Source organism: Emydura macquarii, unplaced genomic scaffold (assembly GCF_026122565.2).
Source record: "Emydura macquarii macquarii isolate MOO-44397 ecotype Brisbane River unplaced genomic scaffold, CSIRO-AGI_Emac_v2 contig_2676, whole genome shotgun sequence".
Classification (NCBI taxonomy): domain Eukaryota; kingdom Metazoa; phylum Chordata; order Testudines; family Chelidae; genus Emydura; species Emydura macquarii.
In genome coordinates, this window is record NW_027132813.1 from 27,910,744 (window position 1) to 27,933,711 (window position 22,968).

Consider the following 22,968-nt stretch of genomic DNA (forward strand, 5'->3'; position numbering starts at 1 on the left):
CTCCCTTCTGTGATATCTGCTTGCTGTGTTCTTCATAATGTGTGTGAAGCAAAGGGGAAAGGTTCCCCCAGGGTTGGGCTGTGGAGGCAGAAAGACTGGCCACCAATTATGAGCAGCCAGATGCCAGCACTATGCGGAGAACTAACTGTGGAGCGTTTTGCATTAGGGAAGCTTTGAAAGCCAGGTTCTGCAATGAGATGCAGGACTGATTTCTGTTCAAGTATGTTGTTTGACTTTGATGATCCCTCCCCCAATCCCCCTTTGATATCTGTGCCCGACAAATCCCTCCTGAACAAGATAATATTTAATAAAGAAACATTTTGGAATGATGTAAAACTTTATTTTTTAACATTCAAGTCATGGAGGAAGGGGGGGTGAGGGTTCATTCATTGTCTCCAGGGGTAGGGTGGTAGCTTGCTGGGGTGGAGGAGAGCAAGTATTGCATCCTGGACAATCTCCTCCAAGACCTCGTGGTAGCAGTGGAGGTGGAGGGCAGGATAGCCCTCGGTTCAGGATCATTATGGAGGGGCTGCAGCGGGACTCTGTCCTGCCTCCGCTCCTGAAGGTCCACAAGATGCTGACTGGTCCCGCAGGAGTCTCAGCATCTCCTGTGTGGTGCTGCGATCAGTCTCCTGCATTTATCTGTGAGTGTCCATGACCTTGTCCATGTTCTGGGACAAGGTCAGCCTCCACGCTCTTTGCTCTGTCTCTGCAGCTGATGAGGCGTTCATGAGCTCGGAAAACATGTCATCTCTGGTGTTTTTTGTTTTGTTTTTTTTCCCTTTTTCTAATCTGAGACCGTCTGTCTGCAGCATTTCTTAGGGGTCGGTACACTGGCGAGGTATCTACAGAATGAAAGAAAAATAACAAGGGAACCAGAGGTAGCATAGTGAAGAAAGTGATACAAATGTAACTATTTCAATAATTAGACCATGAAACAATGTAGCAAATGATTTCCTCTCTGCTTTTACTTCAAACTCCTACAGAGAGCAATTGCGGACGGCTTGTTGTGGGTGGGGGGGAATCTCTGCTTGGATTTCAAACCTTTACAGAGACCAACTGCGGATGGCTTGTTGTGGGTGGGGGGAGACAATGCTTAAAACAGAGGAAGCCATGATGCTGGCTACCTTGATTGCAGAGAAGAATCTAGCCGTGGAGTGATGAAAAGGGCTGCCCGCCCCTGAAAAGTTTTTTCAGGCAAGGGAGGGATAACAGATTACATACATTAAATGTCCCATGTGATATCCACTGATGATAAACGTAGCATTTCTCAACACATAAAACAACTGAGCTCTGGGTTACCACCCAGTACAGCCAATAAAATGCCTGAGATCCCCCTCGTGCCCCCCCACACCGATATACAAGGACAGAAATGTTAATAAGAAAGAAAACTCACCAGATGGGCCTTCCACGGGACCATTTGTGCTGTCCTGTGTGCTGGTGGACTGCTCGGGGGTCAAGAATAAATCCTGAGTTTCTGGGAGAATGGACACTCCGCTCTCATGCTCCCTGCTTTCCACAGCTTCCTCCTCCTCCTCCTCCTCCTCCTCCATGGAGTCCTCCTCATTGATCATGTACTGTGAAGTAGCAGAGGTATCGATGTTGCATGGAGGAAACGTGGTGGGATCGCCCCCAAGAATTGCGTGCACCTCATCATAGAACCTGCGTGTTTTGGGAGAGGAGCCAGAGCAGCTGTTAGCTTCCCTGGCTTTCTGATACGTCTGGCACAGCTCCTTGATCTTCACTCTGCACTGCTGAGCATCCCTCTTGTGTCCCTTCTCCAGCATGCCCTGGGATATCTTCCCATAAATGTCCAGATTCCTTTTGCTGGCTCTGAGTTGAGCCAGAACGGACTCCTCGCCCCACAGCCTGCGTTTGGGCTTTGCAGTAGCCATGCTGAGAACCATGGCAAAGCTCTCTCCACACTGGCGGCAAGCACAGGAAATGAAGATTCAAATCTTCCTAGGGCTGCTTGAGGGGAGGGGACTTTACCTGCTAGTGTGACCACAGAGCAGCACAGCGCAACTGTCCAGAGTGGTCAGAATGGGGCATTATGGGATATATTCCAGAGGTCAATTAATTCTATTTAAGTCCCATTGCATCTACACTGACACTAATTTGAATTAACAAATTTGAATTAGGCGCTACGCCACTTGCAGAGGTGGTCTTATTAATTTGATTTTACAGGCACCTTAATTTGAATTAACAGTGGTGCCAGTGTAGACACGGGAGTAATTAATTCAAATTAAGGGACTTTAAATCGACCTAAGTTGCCAGTGTAGACCAGGCCTTTGTGAGGTGGGAATCATACCACCAGCTCAAATGTAGATGTAATCTAGGAGAGAAAACTCTTGGAGGACGGATGAAGGCACCAATGTTTGGTGTGGCCATTGAATAGAGTAGGCTGCCCATTAATTCAATGAAAGAGTTTGAAAAAAATAGAGCAGGGATGAGAATTGCCTGTACACCAACAAATAAGGATTGAGAACCATTGTCTTAGATCAAGGCACGCTTTTGGAAACACCACCATAATCTGTATTTCATTGAATTTAGGCTCAGATAATAAATGAGCCAATGAAGCTTATTTACAAGACTGATAAAACACACAAGGTATGTCCAAATCCCAGGAAGAATCTGTCACAATAGTTAATACTAGCATTATGCAAATTTCAAAGCCTGCAAAGGATTGAGTGAAGCACAGCAATATGTAGAGATGGAGGCCTTAGGTGATTTTGCAAAGATTCCTTACAAATTTGAAAGATAAGTGTCATTTTTATTCCTGGACATACACAATTACTGGTAATATTATGAGTACAGATATGACATGCCTAATGGGTGGGATTTTCAAAAGTGCCTTAGGAGTGTAAGTGCCATTAAAATCACCTTTATTGTACCCTGACATAAATAGATCTTTAAAGCACCCATTTCACATAAAGACACCAGAAATGCTGTGTCTAGCTATGAACATAAATTAGGCTACATATAATAAAAAATGAACACTTGAAATGATATGGGATCCAGTTTTCATTTTATTTCCAGAAAATGAAGACAACAAACACCATAGTAACAGATGAATAAAGTTTAAGTGCTATCACTGTGCAGGATGTCGGTGTCTACTACCCAAATCCAGAGGTTAATTAGCAAAAGAAACAAGAAGTCAACAAACTGTGAAAGTTGCAGCAATATGACGCTTACTTTCCATAATGTCTACTTTAGAACTAATTTGTGTGTGTATAAACAAGTCAGTATGCTGAACCAGAAATTAGTTCTTTTCACCCTAATAACATCTATACCATGTTGTAGCTGTGTGGGTCCCAGGATATTAGAGAAATAAGGTGGGTGAGGTAATATTTTACTGGACCAAATTCTCTTGGTGAGAGAGAGAAGATTTTGAGCTTACATAGAGCTCTTTTTCAGGTCTAGGAAATTTACTCAGAGCATCATGGCTAAATACAAGATGGAACAAATTATTTAGCACAAGTAGTTAACACATATTTCAAGGGACCCTCCATGAAATTTGTTATTTTTGCCGTGACCAACCTGTGAAAAATGTGTGATTTTTCCGTGATTTAAATAGACCCCCCCCATCTATATGCCACTAACTCCCCTCCCCTTTCCTCCCTATGACTGGAGGCCACTTCACCTTGAGTGGTCCCTTGAAATATGTCTCCCTCTCCCCAACAGAATTTGGTCTAGTAAAATATTACCTCACCCATTATATATCTATGAAATTTGTTATTTTACTCAAAATTACACATCCGTGAAATCTGTTATTTATGCTGTGACAACCCACAAAAGTGTGATTTCTCTGGCGTGTTTCTCAAACTGGGGGTCTTGATCCAATAGGGGGTTGCAAGCCTGTTGTAGGGAGGTTGCAATATTGACACTCTTACTTACGCTGCTTTCAGAGCTGGGCGGCCAGAAAGTGGCAGCTGCTGTCTGGGTGCCCAGCTCTGAAGGCAGTGCTGCCGCCAGCAGCAGCAGAGAAGTAAGGCTGGCATGATATGGCAGTGGCACTACCTTCAGAGCTGGGCACCTGGTTGGTAGCCGCCGCTTTCCCCTGGGCCTTCAGAGCTGGGCAGCTGGAGACCATATTTCACACGGGAGACCAGATTTCACAATCCATTACATGATTTTCATGACTGTGAATTTGGTAGACCCCTAGTTATAAATTGTTGCAATAAACCCAGTGTCTCTAGTCAGTCCACAATTTTTGGTGTCTAGCAAAGTTATGAATTTAAGCTCCCAAGCTCATCTTTTGAATGTGTTGTGCAGGTTTCCTTTGAAGATGAGGACCAATAGGTCAGATATAGCGTGATCGCTTTGTGAAAAGTGTTCACTCATAGGTGATATGGGCTTTTTGTCTTATATCATTTTCCTGTGTGAATCCATTCATGAGCATAGACACACTGGATTTATGGGTTATTACAACAACGTATAACCCTCTAACAAAGCCTCCCAGCTCCTCCCGCACGGTAGCAAAAATGCTCCTCCATCCACGGAAGAGTGGCTCCCGTTGACATAATCCACCTCCTGAGAGCCAGTAGCTATGTCGATGGGGAAAGCTCTCCTGTTGACACAGTGCTATTTATATAGGGGTTAGGTTGGTACAAGTACCCCACTCAGGGAGGGTGGATTTTTCACACCCCTGAGTGACATATTATACCAGTATAGGTCTGTAGTGTCGATCTGGCCTGAGTGAGTTTTCCAGACCTGAAGAAGAGGCCTGTGCAAACTCGAAAACGTGTCTTTCCCTCACCAATAGAAGTTGGGTCAATAAAAGATATTACCTAATCCACCTTATTTCTCTACTATAATTTGGGACATTTTCAAAAGCTTCAGTGTTTGTCTAGCTTTGCCAGTTCCCACTGACTTCAATGGTAGCAGACCTGGTCAATGTTGAGCTCACTTGAAAAAAAATGACACACTTCACCACTGTATAACACATGGGAGATAGAAAAACAGCTGTATTTTATTGCTCCTATTATGCCCCCTGTTGTATAAATTGAAGATAACAGAGATTTTATAATTAAAAACAAATGTAACCAATACTGAGATATAGGACCTGCTAGGATCCAAGCAAAATGCATGCACTCTGCTATGATTCCAGATAGCATCAGTCAAGTGAAAAATATTAAAGCAGCTACAATTAGTAATGTGATAAAGTACCCACAAAGCGAGCGGGAATCTCAAAACCTATAGCAATGCAGCTTCTCAAGAAAGTTATGGTCTGATCTGATTCCCTTTGATATCACATAATGGTCCCCCATTTAACCTTGGTGGGAGTTGGAATGGGCTCCTTATGAGGAAGTTTTAGCTTTGCTGTAGAGCCCAAAGTTTATTTTGCAAAAAAACTGACCTAGATCTCTGCAAAAATATTGGGTCAACAACAGCAACACCATGATACTCTCAAAATGGTGACTCAGTCTGAGCTTCACAAGAAAGGTTAAGAGTGACTTGGAAGTTCCAGAGTGAGTGTAAAGAGAAAAACTGTCCTTGTTAAAAAGTAACACATGGTAAGTTGTTTCTCCATGTACAAAAATAAAAGATAATTTAAAATAAAAGCCAATGTGACTGAAAGTAAGAGAACAACAGAATGAGAAAGGACAAAAGTAAAGTCTTTATGAGAAAGAGCATACATGGTTTGTGTGTATTTTCTCTAAAAGTCTGCAATAAACCAAGCACAAAAATTGGCTGCTTATCTCTGCAGACGGCTGCGTCCTTACAAATTTAAGATGCAGTAAAAAAATGTCATAAGTTACATTGCTATATACAACATAATTCTGAGTTCAACAAATCACAAATCATACACTGGACGGTCCCAACAACTGACCCATGCATTAATGCTGGTAATTCAGGTGTATATGACACGTTAGCATTGGACCTCTGTTCTCGGCTGCAGTACACCCCCATTTCTCATTAATCTGTGCATGTTATAACCTGCAATGGCAGATGGGCTGTGTGTAATTGAGATTCCATTGCCAGCACTTGTACATGGTTTAAAATGAGGGAAAGGAAGCACTGGATGATACAGCAGCATTTTTAAATTGATCCAGTTGCTTGAAAAGCTTGGCAAACTCTTGAATCTCTTCAGTCATTCTCTGTATCAAGTTCTTTGTTGTGGCCTTCAAGACTCTGCATTATCTTGCCCCCACTTTGCTTTCTCTGCTTTCAAAGCAGATTGGCAGTGAATTCTTTAGTTAGGATGTTGAGGACAATAATAAAAAATGCTTTCCCCTTTCTTGCTACTATTTAAATGGGCAGCTATTTTTCCTCCTTCACAGCTCACTAAAGCTTAATAATTTTAACTAGAGGTTTCATTAAATCATTTTTTAATTGCACTGTAACAGATGGTCACCAATCAGGAATTTAAAAAGCCAAAACAAGAGTGAATGTAAAGTATACAAAGGCAGTTATTGCTAGTAGTTACAAAAACTTACAGATCCCACGGGAAGCAGTAAAATCTTATGGTATTAGAAATAGTGCAGTAATCAAGGCAGCATGCCTTCATGTGAGCAAACTGCGTAATTCACCAGTTCCATTGTATTAGCAGAGCTAATGGGCCCTGAGAAGAAAATCAAAAAATGTGTTTTTAGCAGTGCCCACCATCTCCGTCCTCTTTTGCAGTCACCACGTTCTATCACAATGCTAGAAATGAGTAGGGAATGCAAGCCAGTTTGCAGTCCAAGATACAAATGTAGAATCAATCCAAATAAATTGCTTGAACTGAATGAGCTTCCCACTGTAAAGCTAATATTTTTAAATGGACATAATCTTCTCCATTTACAACACGATCTGTACAGTTACAATACATTTACCATTCCTGTGATTTCCATGGCAACATATTATTCATTGGCTATCACCAATATTTAGAGTAGCTTCTCCCTGCTCTTCAGTTGGGTCGGGTCCTGGTTCTTTTTCTTGACACCTAAGTGACTCCTCCCTGTCCTTGATACACAAGGGTGCTGTCCTTTGAGAAATCAATGACAATACAACAAGTTGGCGAGGTGTGTGTGACAGTACTATTATGTTCACCACTGGCTGGGAGGCTTTTCAGTCAGTACAGACTGCTGTAAGCTCAGGGTGAGAAAAACCTTTTGCTTTTAAGGTCACTTAACTCGTTAAGTTAGGCATTGAGCTTGCGTTTTATCTTCTTTCTTTTTTTTAAATTAATCCTGACCTTTATGCCTCATTACTTGTTGTCACTTAAAATCTCTCTTTTCTTTCTGTAGTTAATACATTTATTTCACTGTTTTATCTAACCCGTGTGTTTGGATTAAAGTGTGTGGGAAAATCGGCTACGATCCCCTCTTCCCCCCCCCACCCCCCCCAAAAAAAATTACAACAACAACTTGACAGCAGCAAGCCCTAGCCTCCCGAGTCTGGTGAACAACTCCTTGGGATGGGTGAAGGGGTATCCCATTCAAGGAACAGGCTCCTTCAGTTATCCTGATAACGGCCACCTCAAGCAAAGGATACAGTGCCGTATCAGCACTCACCTCAGCTTGCAAGGCATCTGCCAAGGAAGGACAGGCGTCAGCACACCAATGAGAAGACACGGGAAATGCTCGCAGGACTTGTGGAAAGTCCCCCTGCTTTATCGAAAGCAGGGAGGTACAGGTGCTGTCAGTCAGTGTAGCGACCACGTAGTACACCGACAGGCAGCGGGACCCCATTCATCAGCCTTATGAAGAGAACCTATCGGCCCTTGGACCTGGTGGTGATCACCTCCCAGGGGCGAGGAACAGCGAGGCAGACCACATCAAAGCGTCGTTCTTCCTCACCACAAGGGATTGCTGCACCTACTAAGGACATCTACGACTGTCTGGAGGGGGGTTTCCCCAAAGGAAATCAGTCTGTTCCTGTCTGCAGCACGAGGTGTCCATGGTGTGGCTCCCTCCATGGTCAAAGGGCAGGGGCGCTAGCCAACACCATTCATCCGTAGTGATCAGAGACCTTTATATTCACTCGCCCGCCCTCCCCTCCTGCATACAGTCCTGCTCAACTAGGAGGGGCTAACCAGATGCCATCCTGATTGTTCTGGCTGGCTGCGCCAGCACGGGTTCAGCATGCTGCTGGATTTCTTGATCGCCCGACTCAGGAGCCTCTGAGCCAGCACGACTCCAGCTACCAGGATCATGGTTACCTATGGTGCCCAGACCTAGATCCCCGACACCTCGGGGAGTGATAGATTGGTGGCCGACAGGTGATGTGCAAGCTGCTCAGAACAGGCCCAGTGCGTACCAATGGGTAGCAGGAAACCCTCCATGCAGGCCGTGTACTGGGTTAAGTGGAAGTGCCTGTTGCCTGCTAGGAGCAGTCCCGAGATAATCTGCCCGGCCTCTCACCAGGGGAGGCGATCCAGGAAATACTTGCTGCAGCTAAAGCTCCAGGGACCGACTGTGGCCTCCCTGGAGCCCTCCCTAGACCCATATCAGCCGCCCATCAGCCACTGGAAGGAGGATTGTGGTCCTCCTATCAGATGGCGGTTTGGTCCCTGAAGGGGGTGGAAGGCTCTATCCGTAGACCTGCGACCCAGTGCTTCTCTGGGATCTCGACCTGGTCCTTCCCGGCCCACGGCCCCTTCCCTGGAACTCAGGGCATCATGCCCTCCACTCTAGCCTTCCAGGAAGGAGGCCTCCCTGGGGGTATTTACCTCGGCAAGAAAGGTCTCCAGGATCAGGGCTCTGACCCCAGAGCTCCTCCTTCATACTGTGGTCTATAAGATAAGGTTCAGTGAGACCGCACCCGGCTCAAGGTGGTTGCCGAGTCTCGTTGGACCAATTATATATTTTCCCCAGGTTTCCCCGAACCACACAGTTCGGAGGAGAGGAGAAGGCAGCACTCGCTAAAATGCAAGTGGGGCTCTGGCTTCTACATCACATGTACGAGGCCATTTCACCTACCCAAAAATCTGAATTGTGCAGTAAGTCATGGTGAATTGGGGCAAACCCTTCAGAAAGTTAATGAGCACTCAGAAGAACCACATTTCCAAAAAACAAGCTCAATCAATTTTTATTATTTTCTAAAATACCTTAGCATTCAGTTGCAGGCATTTGACTCTTGCAACTGTTCCTTTTAATTTCCATTTAACTAGCTTCCGCATATTTGTATAGTTCCCCTTTTTGAAGTTAAATGCTACTGTGGTGGGTTTCTTTGGTATTTTCCCCCCTACAGGGATGTTAAATTTAATTACCTTATGGTTGCTATTACCAAGCAGTTCAGCTTTATTCACCTCTTGGACTGTACTGGTCAGGTGGTCAGTAGTCAGGGCCCAACCATAATTTTTTGGGCCCAGAACAAACTTGTAACATGTGTCCCTTCCCACACAATACCACAATCCCTTATCCCATACATACAATCTTATGAGTCATGAAAGAAGTTTGAATTCTGAAATTACTGTTACGTATTCTACATTTCTGAAAACTGCCCCTCCTTTGCTATTTTTGTTTAATATAACACCCAGCCTGAGACTCCTACAAGTTTGCTGACTATTTTGTAACTTTTTGGTCATTATAAAGGTATTATGTCCTGTCGATGTCTTGATTTTTTTATTCTAATGGACCAATGTGACTGCAAACATTTTATAATTAGGCCAATTAACTTTAAAGCTTTATTTTCCTGGCCTTTTTCATTGCAAAATCCTGAATTAGCCCCCCAAAATCAATTTCTCTTGCAAGTTCACACTCAATAGACAAGACAGGTAGGTGGCTTAACCGTTCTTTTCAGGCCACAAGCCTGGATCTTTGAAAAGACAAGAATCAGATAGGGCAGCTCTACTCTCTCCAGCTTCTTATAAATCTTCTGAATGTGGTGGTGGTGCTAATGGTGATACTACCTATTTTCAAGCATTAGATTGGAGTCACATGATACATGTTCTGGCATTTTTTCTTTGTCATCAATTGCCAGTGCCACAGACACAGTCTCTATATTGAAATCATTTTTATCTAGATTTTATCATTTGCTTCCCTAGTTAGTATATTGCCTGACTGCAGAAAGGCCTGGTCTGATTTGAAAAACTGGAGGATAGATTGGTGTCCTTTAGCTTCTTTTAGTTCCCTTTCTTTTACCTCCTTACATTTCTGGCTGCCTGTTTTGTATTTATAGCCACCACCAGACATGGCAGTGTGGGGTGTGTGTGTGTGTGACTGTGAGTGAATTAGACACTTATTCACATGTATTTTGGGCCTGCAAATCCTACCAGAAGCAGCAGCAGCACTGGCTCCCACTGTCTTATGGTGCTTTGCTTTGCCCCTCCCACCAGCTGTTCCTCCCTCCTGCTTATGCACAAGGAACTCTGGGACTGGTAGTTCTTGATCTTGATATGATAGACCATGTCACAGAGAGGAGCACAAATCTCTCAGTCTCAGTCTACAAGTCCTAGTTTAACTGCACAAGCACACACTCTATTCTAGAGAAGGGCCTGGCAACTCACTGTTCAGAATGTTGCTTGAGACTGCTCTAACACTGCTTCTGATTGGCTCCAGCAGATCTCAAGATCTGAACAATAGATACAGGGAAACAAGTTTCTATAAATATCCTCAGGCATGATCTATAATTTAGCCTCAATTTTTTCCTCATGGTAATGGGGGTTGCAGCCTGGGCCGGGCCCCCCAGGGCCTCCAGGCCCTGGTAAAGTGTACCCTTCATCCCTTCCCTCTCCCCCCCCTATGGGGGCCCTGTCAGTATATTCCTACTGCTATACTCTTTTATTATTTAAGTATGGTATTTCAATCCACAGATATTCTGTGATATTGTTTGATTCATTTAAGATTTTGATTATATTTGACTCTGTGCTTTCTTTCACATATAGTGCCACACCAGCACAACCTTCTCTGTCATTTTGATGTATTTTGTACCCTGGTATTACCATATCCCATAGATTATCATCATTCCAACAAGTTTCTGTTATGCCTAGTGCATCAATATGCTCTTTTAATACCAGGCATTCAAATTCACCCATCTTAATGTTCAGTCACTAAAAAAATCATTTAAAAAAGTCATTGTAAAAAGCACTAACTTAAAAAAACCCTCTACTTTTCCCCATATTTTTTAAACGTCCCCACTCTGAAGCATTTTATGCCTAGTTTCACATCCCAAGGAAATATTCATGACAAGTATGTGGTTATAATAGAAAATGCAGACAACTTGAACAATAGCAGTACAATATGTACAACTGTAATTAAAATCCAAGTCTAATCATAGACTTGCCAGCCCTATTCAAATCAAGGGTTACAGTATCTGCCATCCCCTAATACCTTTGCTGCCATTCATGGGGGTATTTCAATGCACTCATTAAATCCTGAGCTGTTAAAACTTCAGATAATGGGGTTAACAGGTTAGAGATTTTCTAGTTACCTCTCAAGTGTCTGCTTTGACATGTCCCATCCATTGTAACACTCTGTCTAATATTGTAATACAATTTATCCTAACTTTTGAACAATGATTTTTCAGCTCATTATTCATTTAATTTTAAGGCAAATAAACCTGAATGGTCCAGGATATTAGAGAGAAAAGGTGGGTGAGATAATATCTTGTATTGGACTAACTTCTGTTGGTGAGAGAGACAAGCTTTCAAGCTTAGACAGCGCTCTTCTTCAGGTCTGAAAAACTTACTCAGAAAGCATGTCTACACTTAAAATGCTGCATCAGCACAGCTGCGCCGATGCAGCTGCGCTGCTGTAGCAGTTTAATGAAGATGTTCTAAGCCAGTGGTTCTCAACCCGGAGTACACGTACCCCTGGGGTTATGTAGAGATCTTCCAGGGAGTACATCAACTCATCTCGGGCCCCGTCTACACTTACCTGTGAGATTCGGCAGCAGTCGACCAGAGTTACGCAAAGTACGCAAAAAACTTGTATAACTCCTGTTGACTGCTGAACTTCTCTTCTGCGCTCCGTCTGCACTGTGCTGTGCCGGCTGGAACAGCGTTTCCGTTGATGCAGCGCTACGCTACTTTTGTAGCTGGTCTTAGTACATCGATTTCTGGATCAACTGAGCAGGTCCGCACTGACCGCTCAGTCGATCCAGAGAAATCTATCTGATGGCGGCGAATTTGCCACCGTAAGGTAGCTGTAGCCTAGATATTTGCCTACTTTTACAGCAGGCTACATAAAAAGAACTAGTGAAGTCAGTACCAACTAAAATTTCATACAGACAATGACTTATTTATACTGCTCTATATACTATACACTGAAATGTAAGTACAGTATTTATATTCCAATTGATTTATTTTATAATTATATGGTAAAAATGAGAAAATAAGCAATTTTTCAATAATAGTGCACTGTGACACTTGTGTTTTTATGTCTGCTTTTGTAAGCAAGTAGTTTTTAAGTGAGCCGAAACTTGGGGTACACAAGACAAATCAGATTCCTGAAAGGGTACAGTAGTCTGGAAAAGTTGAGAACCACTGCTGTAAGCCAACAGCCTTAGTTAATTCACCTCTCTGAGAGGCAGTAGCTATGTCGGTGGGAGAAGTTCTCCCGCTACACAGGGTTAGGTTGGAATAACTACGTTCTTCAGTGGTATGGATTTTTCACACCCCTGAACGACGTAGTTATACGGATATAGGTCTGTAGTGAGGACCTGGCCTCAGTTTCCCAGACCTAAAGAAGAGTTCTGTGTAAGCTCAAAAACTTGTCTCTCTCACACTAACAGAAGTTGGTTCAATAAAATATATTACCTCACCCACCTTGCCTCAATCAATAGAGGACATTCATTAATATAGAACTTTCACAGGAGCCAGATTAAGACTACAGAACTCACTCCTGCAAGAGATAAGAATGACCATAAGCCTCACTGCATTCAGAAATAAGTGCAAAATTCATTTATTTTACTCAGCTTTTCCTCAATTTCTTCTCACACCCAGAATTCTACAGTGTATTCAAGGTTTCACTTCTACAAATGGGAAGGTAGACACAGAGAATTTGGTATTATTTTATACTCGAGAGGTACAGATACTACATTGCTGTTAACTATATATGGTAAGTATCTATTTAGACAGAACTTTTGTCATTAAAGTTTTTGTGGCACTTTTGGCAAAGCTCAGCATCATGACTAACTCTGATTTGGGATAGTTACATTCTGCTCACAGCTTCAATCTAGCTGAAGATCGGACATTGGATGGGGAGGGTCAGGGCTCTGAAGTGGCACCGAGCATTTGCTCTCTCAGGTGCTTGCCCACGTGCTCAGGATCTAACTGATCACCATATGTGGGGTTGGGAAGGAATTTTCCCCCAGCTTAGATTCACAGCTGCCAGGGGTTTTTTTTTCACCTTTCTCTGTAACATATGGGTGCAGGTCACTTGCCAGGATCATCTGGCTATATCTCACTCAATCATTTCCCTGCCATTGCAGGGGCCTCGGGCATTGGTGAATCTCAAATTCTCTGCCTGTGGCCCATAGTAATCTAGTCTCCTATGGGCTATAATAGTTTGGTCTAATTTCAGTTGTTGGGTGTAGCATGCAGGTGCTGAATAGCGTTGATGACCTTTGATCAACAGGAAGTCAGGCAAGTTGATCTGGTGGTCCCTTCTGCCCTTAAGCTCTATGACTATATTCTTTAGTTTGCATCCTAAATTGTTGACTGTTTTTGCTGTGTGCTGGTAAAATGGTTACTATGTTCCACACAGGAGTTGGCTGCACTTTGGTGATGGGTTAAGCAATTCCTGTATAGGTAGTTTGTAAAGTGCTTTGATATTATATTAACACAAGATTTAGGATATGACTGTAGAAGTGTGAACACAGCATATGAGGACACACCCAAGCTAGCTTTCATCTAGCTAGATGGAACACAATAGCAGCACAGGTAACAGTGTCAGGGCTGCACAGCCCCACCCAGGTCTCTCAGTGGCTAGCCCGTGCTGCAACCCATGCTGCTGCGGCTTCACTGCTATTGTTACTGGAGATAGTTTGGCTGCAGTGTTGACACACCCTTTGTGTAAAGAAAAATGCAAGGTGTGCACCCCGGCAATCATTCCCAGGCTGACTCTGACTTTACATGCAATGACAATTTTAAAAAATGTAGGGCTTTGTCCAAACAGGTATAATTTCCCAGATATACCCTGACACCATATATTATAAATGCAGCACCTGCGTACTATTTTTATAGAGCTAAACAGGAAATATATTTGTTTACTGTTATAATGCCGATAGCCAAAGACAGCTATTGTATGAGCCAAACTGTTGTAACCCTTATGGAGCTTACCTTGGTTCCTGGTTGTCTCTGTGCTGGTAACTCAGGGAGTGTCAGGAAAAGGCCTGGGAAAGTAGAGCTAGCCTGACCAATAAGGAAGATCCTCAGTGAGATGCCTGCCCACAGGAGCACTGGGCAAGGAGATAAGCCATTTTGGGAAGGAATCTGGAGCCAGCCATTGAAATGGAAGGACTTGTTGTGAGCTCATGCATCCCAGGCTTGCATGTAGGGTTCCCCCAATAACTGGTCTCTGGGTACCTGGAAGCAATATCCCTTTCCCTGTTCCCAGTTCATAGAATTGTTTTGAGAAAACTCCTTACCCTGTCAACCTGAGTTAGTCCTTCAGCTCCTGAGATAAATCAGTTACCGCATGGCATGTGCTACTCTGGCTGCTAGGTCAGAGTTGCCCACCTGCTGTGACTGTATCTGAACTCTAAGGTAGGAGATTAGGAGAGTAAGTTAGGAGTTTTAGACTTGTTATTATAATGCACCTGACCCCTTTGTGGGGGAGGGGAAATTTTACAGACAGAAGCAGCCTGATCCCTGTATGATGCCTGCCACGAGATTGTCAGTCCCTCTGCAGTTGCTGAGGGGTCCAGATTCAGCTCTGACCCTGTGGATCAATCACAGAGCTGTGAGAACATCATCATCTTTTAGTTAGATAGTCAGGGAAATTGCTTGGGAGACCCCTTATTCCCCAAAGTGTGTTCTCACACCATGGGGTAAGGATCTGAGGATTTTATTACCTACTGTCTATTAAACCTATTGGAGGGACTTACCATCTTATCTCAAATGAAAGTTTTCTAGTCTATACTGAATAAAATCAGCCAAATTGCTCATTACTGCTATTGAAGATACCATTTTCACAGATCATCGAGACCCCCATGAATTATGCATATCAACGGGATGATAAATTTTATTCCTGCCATGTCAGGTCACACGACTGGGATGTTTGGGGAAATTCATCAGTATTATCTGTGTGGAGAGGGCACAGTTGCCCCTGAGAGTATTGGTTTACCCTGTTATGTCATATTTAGTTCCTGTTTCATATAGTTATTCTGTTGAATATATTGCATGTATTTGTGTTATTCCTTGGGAGTCTCCAACTATCTGGCAAGTAACTCAGGTTACCCTGGGGTTAGAATTTTCCTTCCAAACCGCTGGGGTGATTCTTCCAGGAAGGAGTGATGGGGGCGGAGGCTCCCCCAAATAAATGTATTGGGGAAGAGAATAAGGAAGTTGCACCTTGGCGAGCTGGAGGCAGGATCCAGAGGAACCCAGGCTTGTGCATCAAAACCCTGTAAAGATATTGGTATTAAAGGAGATGACCATGCTGATGGGGTGCTGCCCTATTTGAAAGATAGTAGGTTTTCCTTATGCAAACAGCAAAACATCACTCTCAGTCTACTTTCCATCTGAGAGATTTATTTTAAAGAGAACGGACAGACGAGAAAGAACAAAAATAAAAAGAAGTTTCCACATGAGAACACCCACTTGTCTCCTCTGTATAACCTGCATTGCACCGAACAAAAAATGATTTTCTCAAGTGCTCAGCATTTCCACAACTCTGTTCCCATTGAATCCAATTCTTCAAAAAAGACCAAAAAAAAAGACATAAGTTCATGCAGGATAGGCCCATCAGTGGCTATTAGCCAAGATGGTCAGGGATGCAACCCACTGCTCTGGGTGTCCCTGGCCTCTGTTTGCCAGAAGCTGAGAATGGATGGCAGAGGATGGATCACTTGATGATTTCCCTGTTCTGTTCATTCCCTCTGAAGCACCTGGCATTGGCCACTGTCGGAACACAGGATACTGGGCTAGATGGACCATTGATCTGACCCAATATGCCCATTCTCATGTTCAGTGATAAAACTCCCACTGGCTTCAAGGGGACCAGAAAGGGTGCTTTCTAAAGTCCCTATCCAAAATGGCTGCCTGCCTCTGTAGACGTAGAATCCTTAAAGACTTGAAGCTGTAGTACACAGAAAACAGAAGCATAGAGCCCACAAGTAAAATAGCATCATAACTCTAATACTTATCTGAAAACTGAGTTTAGAATGAAGTTGTTTCACTGTCAGTGAGTGGAGAACAGGTTCAGAGAGACTATTTAAATCAGAATCAGCCACTTACCTGGTGAAAGTGCTTTTCTGGAAAAAGCAATGATTGTGTGATAATTATTATGTTGTCATTTTTGCCATAGTCATATAAATGCTAAGTAGTATGCTCATGAAGAACGTTATTCAGATTAGCACCTCAAGGCAACACAATATTAATTTAGTCTCTGTTCAATCTTCAGAATAAGCTGCCAACCCAATCATAAGACAACAGAACAGTTCTGTTTTGAAAAATGATAATTCAGACTAGCAACCTCACATAACTTCAATAGCCATTTTTCAAACTGTCCCTTATATAAAGGCCTCTTACTATGAAGGCATTTGTACTGTTTAATATTTTTAGCATCCCAGAGATATTCTGTGTAATTTTACTCAGGACACAAATCAGATGTGCAAAGTTCAGCAAATAACTAGGAAAAGCAGCAAACATATAAGAAACAATATATTTTCATCTTTCTTAGGTGCTTTCATGGCTCTTGAAAAAAATAATCACAATTTGAAAAAGAGTATTTGCTTTCTGTGGATAATAACATGTAATTTCAATTAGAATCCTGAAGAAAAAGCATTCCTTGTTTGTTCATTCCAAGATACAAGTCTGTAGCCCATTTTGATATTCATTCATATTTTGTGCAAATTGGTTTCTGTTCCACAGAAGTTTGGAAAATGTCTGTTTTTCATATAAAGAGCTATATTCACATGTGGAAACAAGGTTATTTGTCCCTCAACAAGAGTATTCATTATTTGGTATTCACCATTCCTTAATTGCCTGTTTCAAAATTTCAATCAATCAATAGCTTGCAACTTAGGTGACCAATGAGACATGGACACATATGCCATGAATACTTGCAAACAGATGAGGTGAACATTTCTTGAACTACCCATTGGCTGAATTTGTTGATGACTATATAGCAAAAATCAGGATCTATTTGCAAAAAGAGAAAAGCTTATATTCATCTGATAATTTGTTTGCAACCACTAATTGAACCATCTCTATTTACATTTAAGATTTGTCCAACCACTAAGATTCATAAACTCACATATGGGAGCTCTAAATTAGGGGAGAGGACAAATTAGTCCATAATAATATCTTCTTTAAATAGGTCATGGCTAACAACTTTATAATATGGCTCTTATTACAGGGGGTACATCTGTTTATTTGATTTGTTCTCTTTCTAACTTGAGGCTTTGACATCTGAAATGGTTTTGATCACATAACAAGATCCTGATCCCCATTTATCATGTAAGCAAGGGTTTGTGGGTAGGGATAGCACTCCAAATGTTCAGCTATCCCAAGGCCTTTTGGGAAAACCCATGGATCTCAAGGCATCTGCATGGAGGACTTGACCTTCTGGACTATGCCCCTGGCCAGTGTAATTCCATTATGAGCCAGATCTTCGGCTGGTGCCAATCACAAGTAATTTACACCAGCTAAGGATCTAGCCCATTACTGCCATTCTGAGCTGGAAATGTACCAAACAGAGTCAAGTGTCTCACAAACAGGAAATGTGTGCATGCACAACATCTGCTGAGAGCACTCCACACCTTAAAGATAGAACTTTTCCCACCCCAAGTCTTTATATATACTTGTTATAGTTTTATGTACATCTCTATAAAACTAATATCTAGATATATAAAACTATAAAAAAAACAAAGGGCTTGATCCAGCTCCCAGTGAAACCAATAGAAAGACTCCTATTAGCTTCAGTGGGAGTTGGATCATCACTGTAGTCCCAGGTTGACAGTCCCAGAAAGCGAGATTCTCCATCTCCAGGACAGCTGCAGCACAGGAAGAAGCAATGCAAGCTTCCCCCAGCAATGCACCTTACCCCTGACCTCACAGGCTTTCATGGGATTTCAAACATACCGCCCAGCTTGCAAACCTTTTGTATCCTGCCCGCGAACCAAGCTGACGCTAGCGGGTAGAGCTGGAAGGTAGAGGGCGTGCGATTTCTTGGCAGACGGCTAGACACAGCGAGCTGCCACCGAAAAAGAAGGAGCTGTGAGATTTTGCGGCGGATGGGATCTGCCGCCAAAATACCCTTTCTCGTGACATTTCTCAGCAGAGACTAGGATGCGGCGAGAATTCTGTTGGTGGGTAATTCAAATGTGCCCTGCCAGTGGAATTGAGTTTAACACCCCTAATGAAAATTCCCTGGGTGCACACCCTAATGAAATGTCCTGCGCACACCTATGCCTGACCTGCAGGGATTAACTGTAGGGGTGAGACATTCACTGCCCATTCAGCCCTTGGCCTCTCTGCTAAGACTGACATTCTTCTGGAGGAAAGGCACTGTAGAAGCACGCTGTATTATATAATTATTTTCGCCATCTCTTGGGCCCTGGATTGTGAACTCTAGTGAGCCTACACACCAAGATTCAAGGACCTCACAGCTCATTTGCATTATAAACATCCTCCTTGGTACTCTGTGTTCAACTCCCCCCCAAAGAGTTTTCATCCATGATGAGAGTGTTACATCCCCTAGACTTTGAGTGTGCACTTGCACAATAATAATAGTTTAATGCAGATTAAGTGGTGGGTGCCATTTTTACAGGCAACTGCAGTTCAGCTTTACAAGCTAATGGCCACCTTAGTGGGGCATAGGAAAGATTAATTCATTAATGTCAGTAGGGCACTTTGAAGATATAAAGCCCCAAGCATGCTAAGAGTTATTATTGGGGCACAGCTTCTTAATTTAAAATTTTTTAAGTATGTTACAGTAATTATCCAAAGCACTGCAGCATACAGGAGTGATACTTCAGGACTCTAGGTTGATGGTTGTAGAATACTATGATGTATGTGCATGTATAGATCCTGAATTTTTGGAAGCGACTAGTGATTTTGGGTGCTCAGACCTGAGACACATGCAAAGAGGCGGAGTTCCAGGGGACAGGTGCTCAGCAGTTTCTGAAAATCAGGTCTAAGGAGTCTCCGGTTGGGCACCCAACAACCACCAGGTTACTTCTGAATCTTTTATTTTTGTAAGGGCTACAGTGGAAATGGGTACTTCATTCATGTTTTGTAGTAACTAAAGTAATAAGAGATTCTGCTGCTGGACTCACTCAGCAGTGACTGCAGAAAGCTCCTGGTCTAGAGATTCTATCCCAGAGGGAAAAGAGCTGAAGTGATTCTGGTTCCTTGGACAGATGGGGCTTCTGGGTAGGTCTGCAAAGCCACAGCAGTTCCCTATCAGAAGATTGCTACAGGGTGAATGTAGGGTTTCCACCTGTCCACAGTTTCATCTCTTTATTGAGGTAGCTGTTCTAGGAAATCTGTAAGGGTGCTCAGTACTCATTACCAGCTGTCCAGCTTGATGGGCTCAGGCTCATCCTGGATGTACAGGGTTTTTGTACCTCAGAGATGGCAACCTTAGGCGAATGGCTCATTCAGCATTTTGAGCCCTTTTGGAACTAACCTCTGTGTTAGAATAGAACATGGCAGCATTCTTTGAAGGGCCAACTTGTTAGTACCTGAGGACCTACAAGGCACAATGGAAGGTGCGTTATTCCTCCCATACCAGAGATAGCACTTTGTTTATATTCTCTAAACATATTCTGATCTATCTGATTAGTGCAATCAGTGACACTATCCACTGGTAGTTGGTCACCAAATGCCCCGCAGATGGTTTTCTGTTGCCACCAGTCTAGGCTGGATTTGAACTGTCAGTCTAAAAAGTAAGACTCCCACATCCCAACCCCTCAAGCCATTCAGTCTCCTTTTGTTAACAAACTAAGTATTTACCTTATTCAGCTCAGATTCCTGACATAGGAGAAGCTTTTGTATTGTGTCTGCTTTGGGGCATGCACAAGAGGGGACAAGCAGGGTCAGAGGCACTGCCCTCAACTTCTGCCCTGGCCCCCTATCCCCGTATTCCCTCCCCCAAGCCCATCCTCCCCACTTTCTGTCAGGATGCCTAGGAAAGGCACTGCAGCTAACAATCCTGCTGAGCCCTGCTAAATAGTGCCCGACCAGAGAGGGGCTGCGAGGAAGCCTGCTGAGTTCTGACCCTTCCTTGCCTACAGCATCCAATAAGTGTTTGGAGCTTGCTTTGGGTGCGCTGAATTGAGCTCGGGACAATGGGGTGAGGAGAGGCAGCAGGGCCCGGGGGGACTGGGAGGATAGGTGGGGAACCTGGGGAGGCAACAGGGACCTGGTGGGTGGGTGGGAGAGGCAGCCGGGGCCATTGGGTGGCAGGCCCGTGTTTAAAGTGTCTGTCCAAAAAGTAGTCACGTTTAAATCCCTGCAGACGCCCCTGGTCTGCATCTGTCATTTTCAAAACAGAACAGTGGTGACGCACACAGTGTAAATGTTGGCAGGCCAATATCTGCAGTTTACACCAGGGTTGAAGAGACTGGCCTTTGCCTGCAAAGGAGACCTGATCCCCTCTGCAGGAAACACTCTGACTCATTATAAGCCAAATCAATAGTAAAACTCACTTTATGTGAAGGGAAAACAGTAGTTCCAAGGAGTTAATATATTCTCTGAGAATTCTGTTTTCCAGTCTGTGCTTTAGGGTTACAGTTTTTCTAGCATATGGGTACCCACTTTCCCACTCCCCCCCAATACACAGGCAGTAAATTCCCTCATTTGTCACACCAAAACCCAGAGCAATTGGTTCCACTGACTTTCACTGCCAACCTGAATGAGCAGCATGCAGTAGAGGTTTACCTTGAATTCAGCGAGTTCAATGTGGCATGGGGAGGAGAAGAGCGGGTTGTAGGGTCGGGTTGTGTCACAAACCACCATACTTAAGTCTGCTCCTTTATCTTTACAAAATTATCCTGAAAAATTCCAAATCGTACCAAAACATTTTATTGGCTGTAGAAAACACACACAGATTTGCTTCATAGATACTTAATTGTTGATACCTTATGCACTTATAAACTGCTTACAACAGGCTGATGTTCCATGCATATTCTGCAGAAGCGTAGAGCTGCTATTGCCTGGCTCACCCCCCAACACTGACCAGCTGGCATGGAGAGGAAACTGGTCCAGATTGGAGGAGGCGGGGGGAACAAAACCTGGGCTTCACAGTCCCAGTTCAATGGCTTTGAAGGGGATTCCCAGGTTTGTTCAAAGTGGACCTGCTCTCCTTTTACCTGGAAACTGTTAGGATAATTAGCTATTTGTGAAACTGAGATGATATTAATGGGGAAGGATCAGTTAAGGTGCAGCTGGGGGAAAATAAACCCACGGTGGGTGTCTAATTACGGCATAGACATACCCAAAAACCTCTCTACCCCTGCTGCCATTTGAGCTTACCTGGGCTGCCGTGGCCCTCTTGCTGGCCTCAGAACCCTCAAATGAATAGATCTGCTCATTAAAAAAACTGAGAGAGTATGTGTTTCTTTTTAAGATCCTCCAGCTTGATTCCCCTTGCAACTCTGGCCTATAGCAGAAAGACAGACAGACGTCTTACATTAAAGGTGCTGCATGCAGAAAACAGAATGGGAAAGCAGAGACAGATCAGATGAATGGAGCATCTGGTCATTATAGTGAAACCTGCCCTCAGGCTCAGATCTAGTGTTTAGAGTCCTTAACTTAAGCAATCACCTTAAATCAGAGATGGGTTCAAGCTTCAAATTTTGGATCTCAATCTACACTTCCAAAAAGTCAGAGGTAACTGGATTTGGGGTTCTTCTTTTGGCCTAGTATACAGATAGGAGCAGTGGTAGGGTCTGAAATTCCAGAGTGTTTGAGGAGCCTTGGAGTTGTTGGATTTTACATCTGTGGTTCCATATTGGACTCATTTCTGAAATATCGTTTTGATTTGACCTTGAGCTAAAAGGTGCATTTCTATGAGACAGCCTGTTCTGACTCATCTTTTGGCTGGCTGCTTAAGGCAAGTTTCACCTTCACATCTTGTAAATCCAATCGCTAAGGCACACTAGCAAGTGGAAATTGCAGAGAGAGCGTGGAAAATAATTAGCAAGTTCAAACCAATTTCCCATACCTGCTGGTATTGCTGAAATATTTTCAGGACTAGTGGCCTTCCTGGAGCCCGACACTGTTGTGAGATGGACGGGTTCTGTTGCTGCTGTTACACTGGTGATAGAAGCACTCATCACTGCAGGTGGGGTAGTTGCTGATGTGTTGTGGTCTTCACCACCAGAAACTTTATTGTCTGGGTGGGAAAGGAGGAGGATTTATAACTAAAAAGCATAATATGGCATCTGTTCTATGAGATACAGACTCTAGTGGAACTGATATTAGTCATGTGCAAAATGAGAGTCCTTTTCTGAGAAGAAATAAGTCTGATTTGCAGTACCTCTGGTTTTTCTTTTTCTTTTTTGTTTCTTAGAGGGGTGAGGCTGGCAGCTTATACCCCTTTCCTGTTTGAAGGCTCCTCTTCTTTGGGCTGCCCTGTTGGGCTTGACTGTCCTCTTGCCTCTTCCCAGAAAAGATGGCACTCGGATCCTGGGGCAGCCAAGAAGTGAGATCTAACCCCGCCCCCCCCTTTCCCTCCCTCTCCCCCTCCCACACACACACAGTCCCTAGCCTGGAGATTAGCCACCCCAGAGTGGCTCTAGGCCCCCCTTATGGATGGCAGCAGAGTTCCTTCTGGTAGCCTCTGTTCATTATTTTTCCTGGAGAAAGTTTATTACATTCTTTAAAGGGGAGAGAATGGATTTTTAATAGTCCTTTTCACAAGCAGCCAG

At 43.5% G+C, this 22,968-nt stretch overlaps 1 long non-coding RNA gene across 1 annotated transcript; it reads right to left on the reverse strand.

The window, feature by feature from the left end:
- Nucleotides 1-21,246: 21,246 nt before the first annotated feature.
- On the reverse strand, nucleotides 21,247-22,748 carry LOC137164548 (uncharacterized). The gene is made up of 3 exons (XR_010923094.1): nucleotides 22,578-22,748; nucleotides 22,263-22,433; nucleotides 21,247-21,698 (listed from the first exon to the last, which is right to left on the reverse strand). It is a non-coding gene; the product is annotated as an uncharacterized lncRNA (long non-coding RNA).
- Between the last annotated feature and the right edge of the window lie 220 nt (nucleotides 22,749-22,968).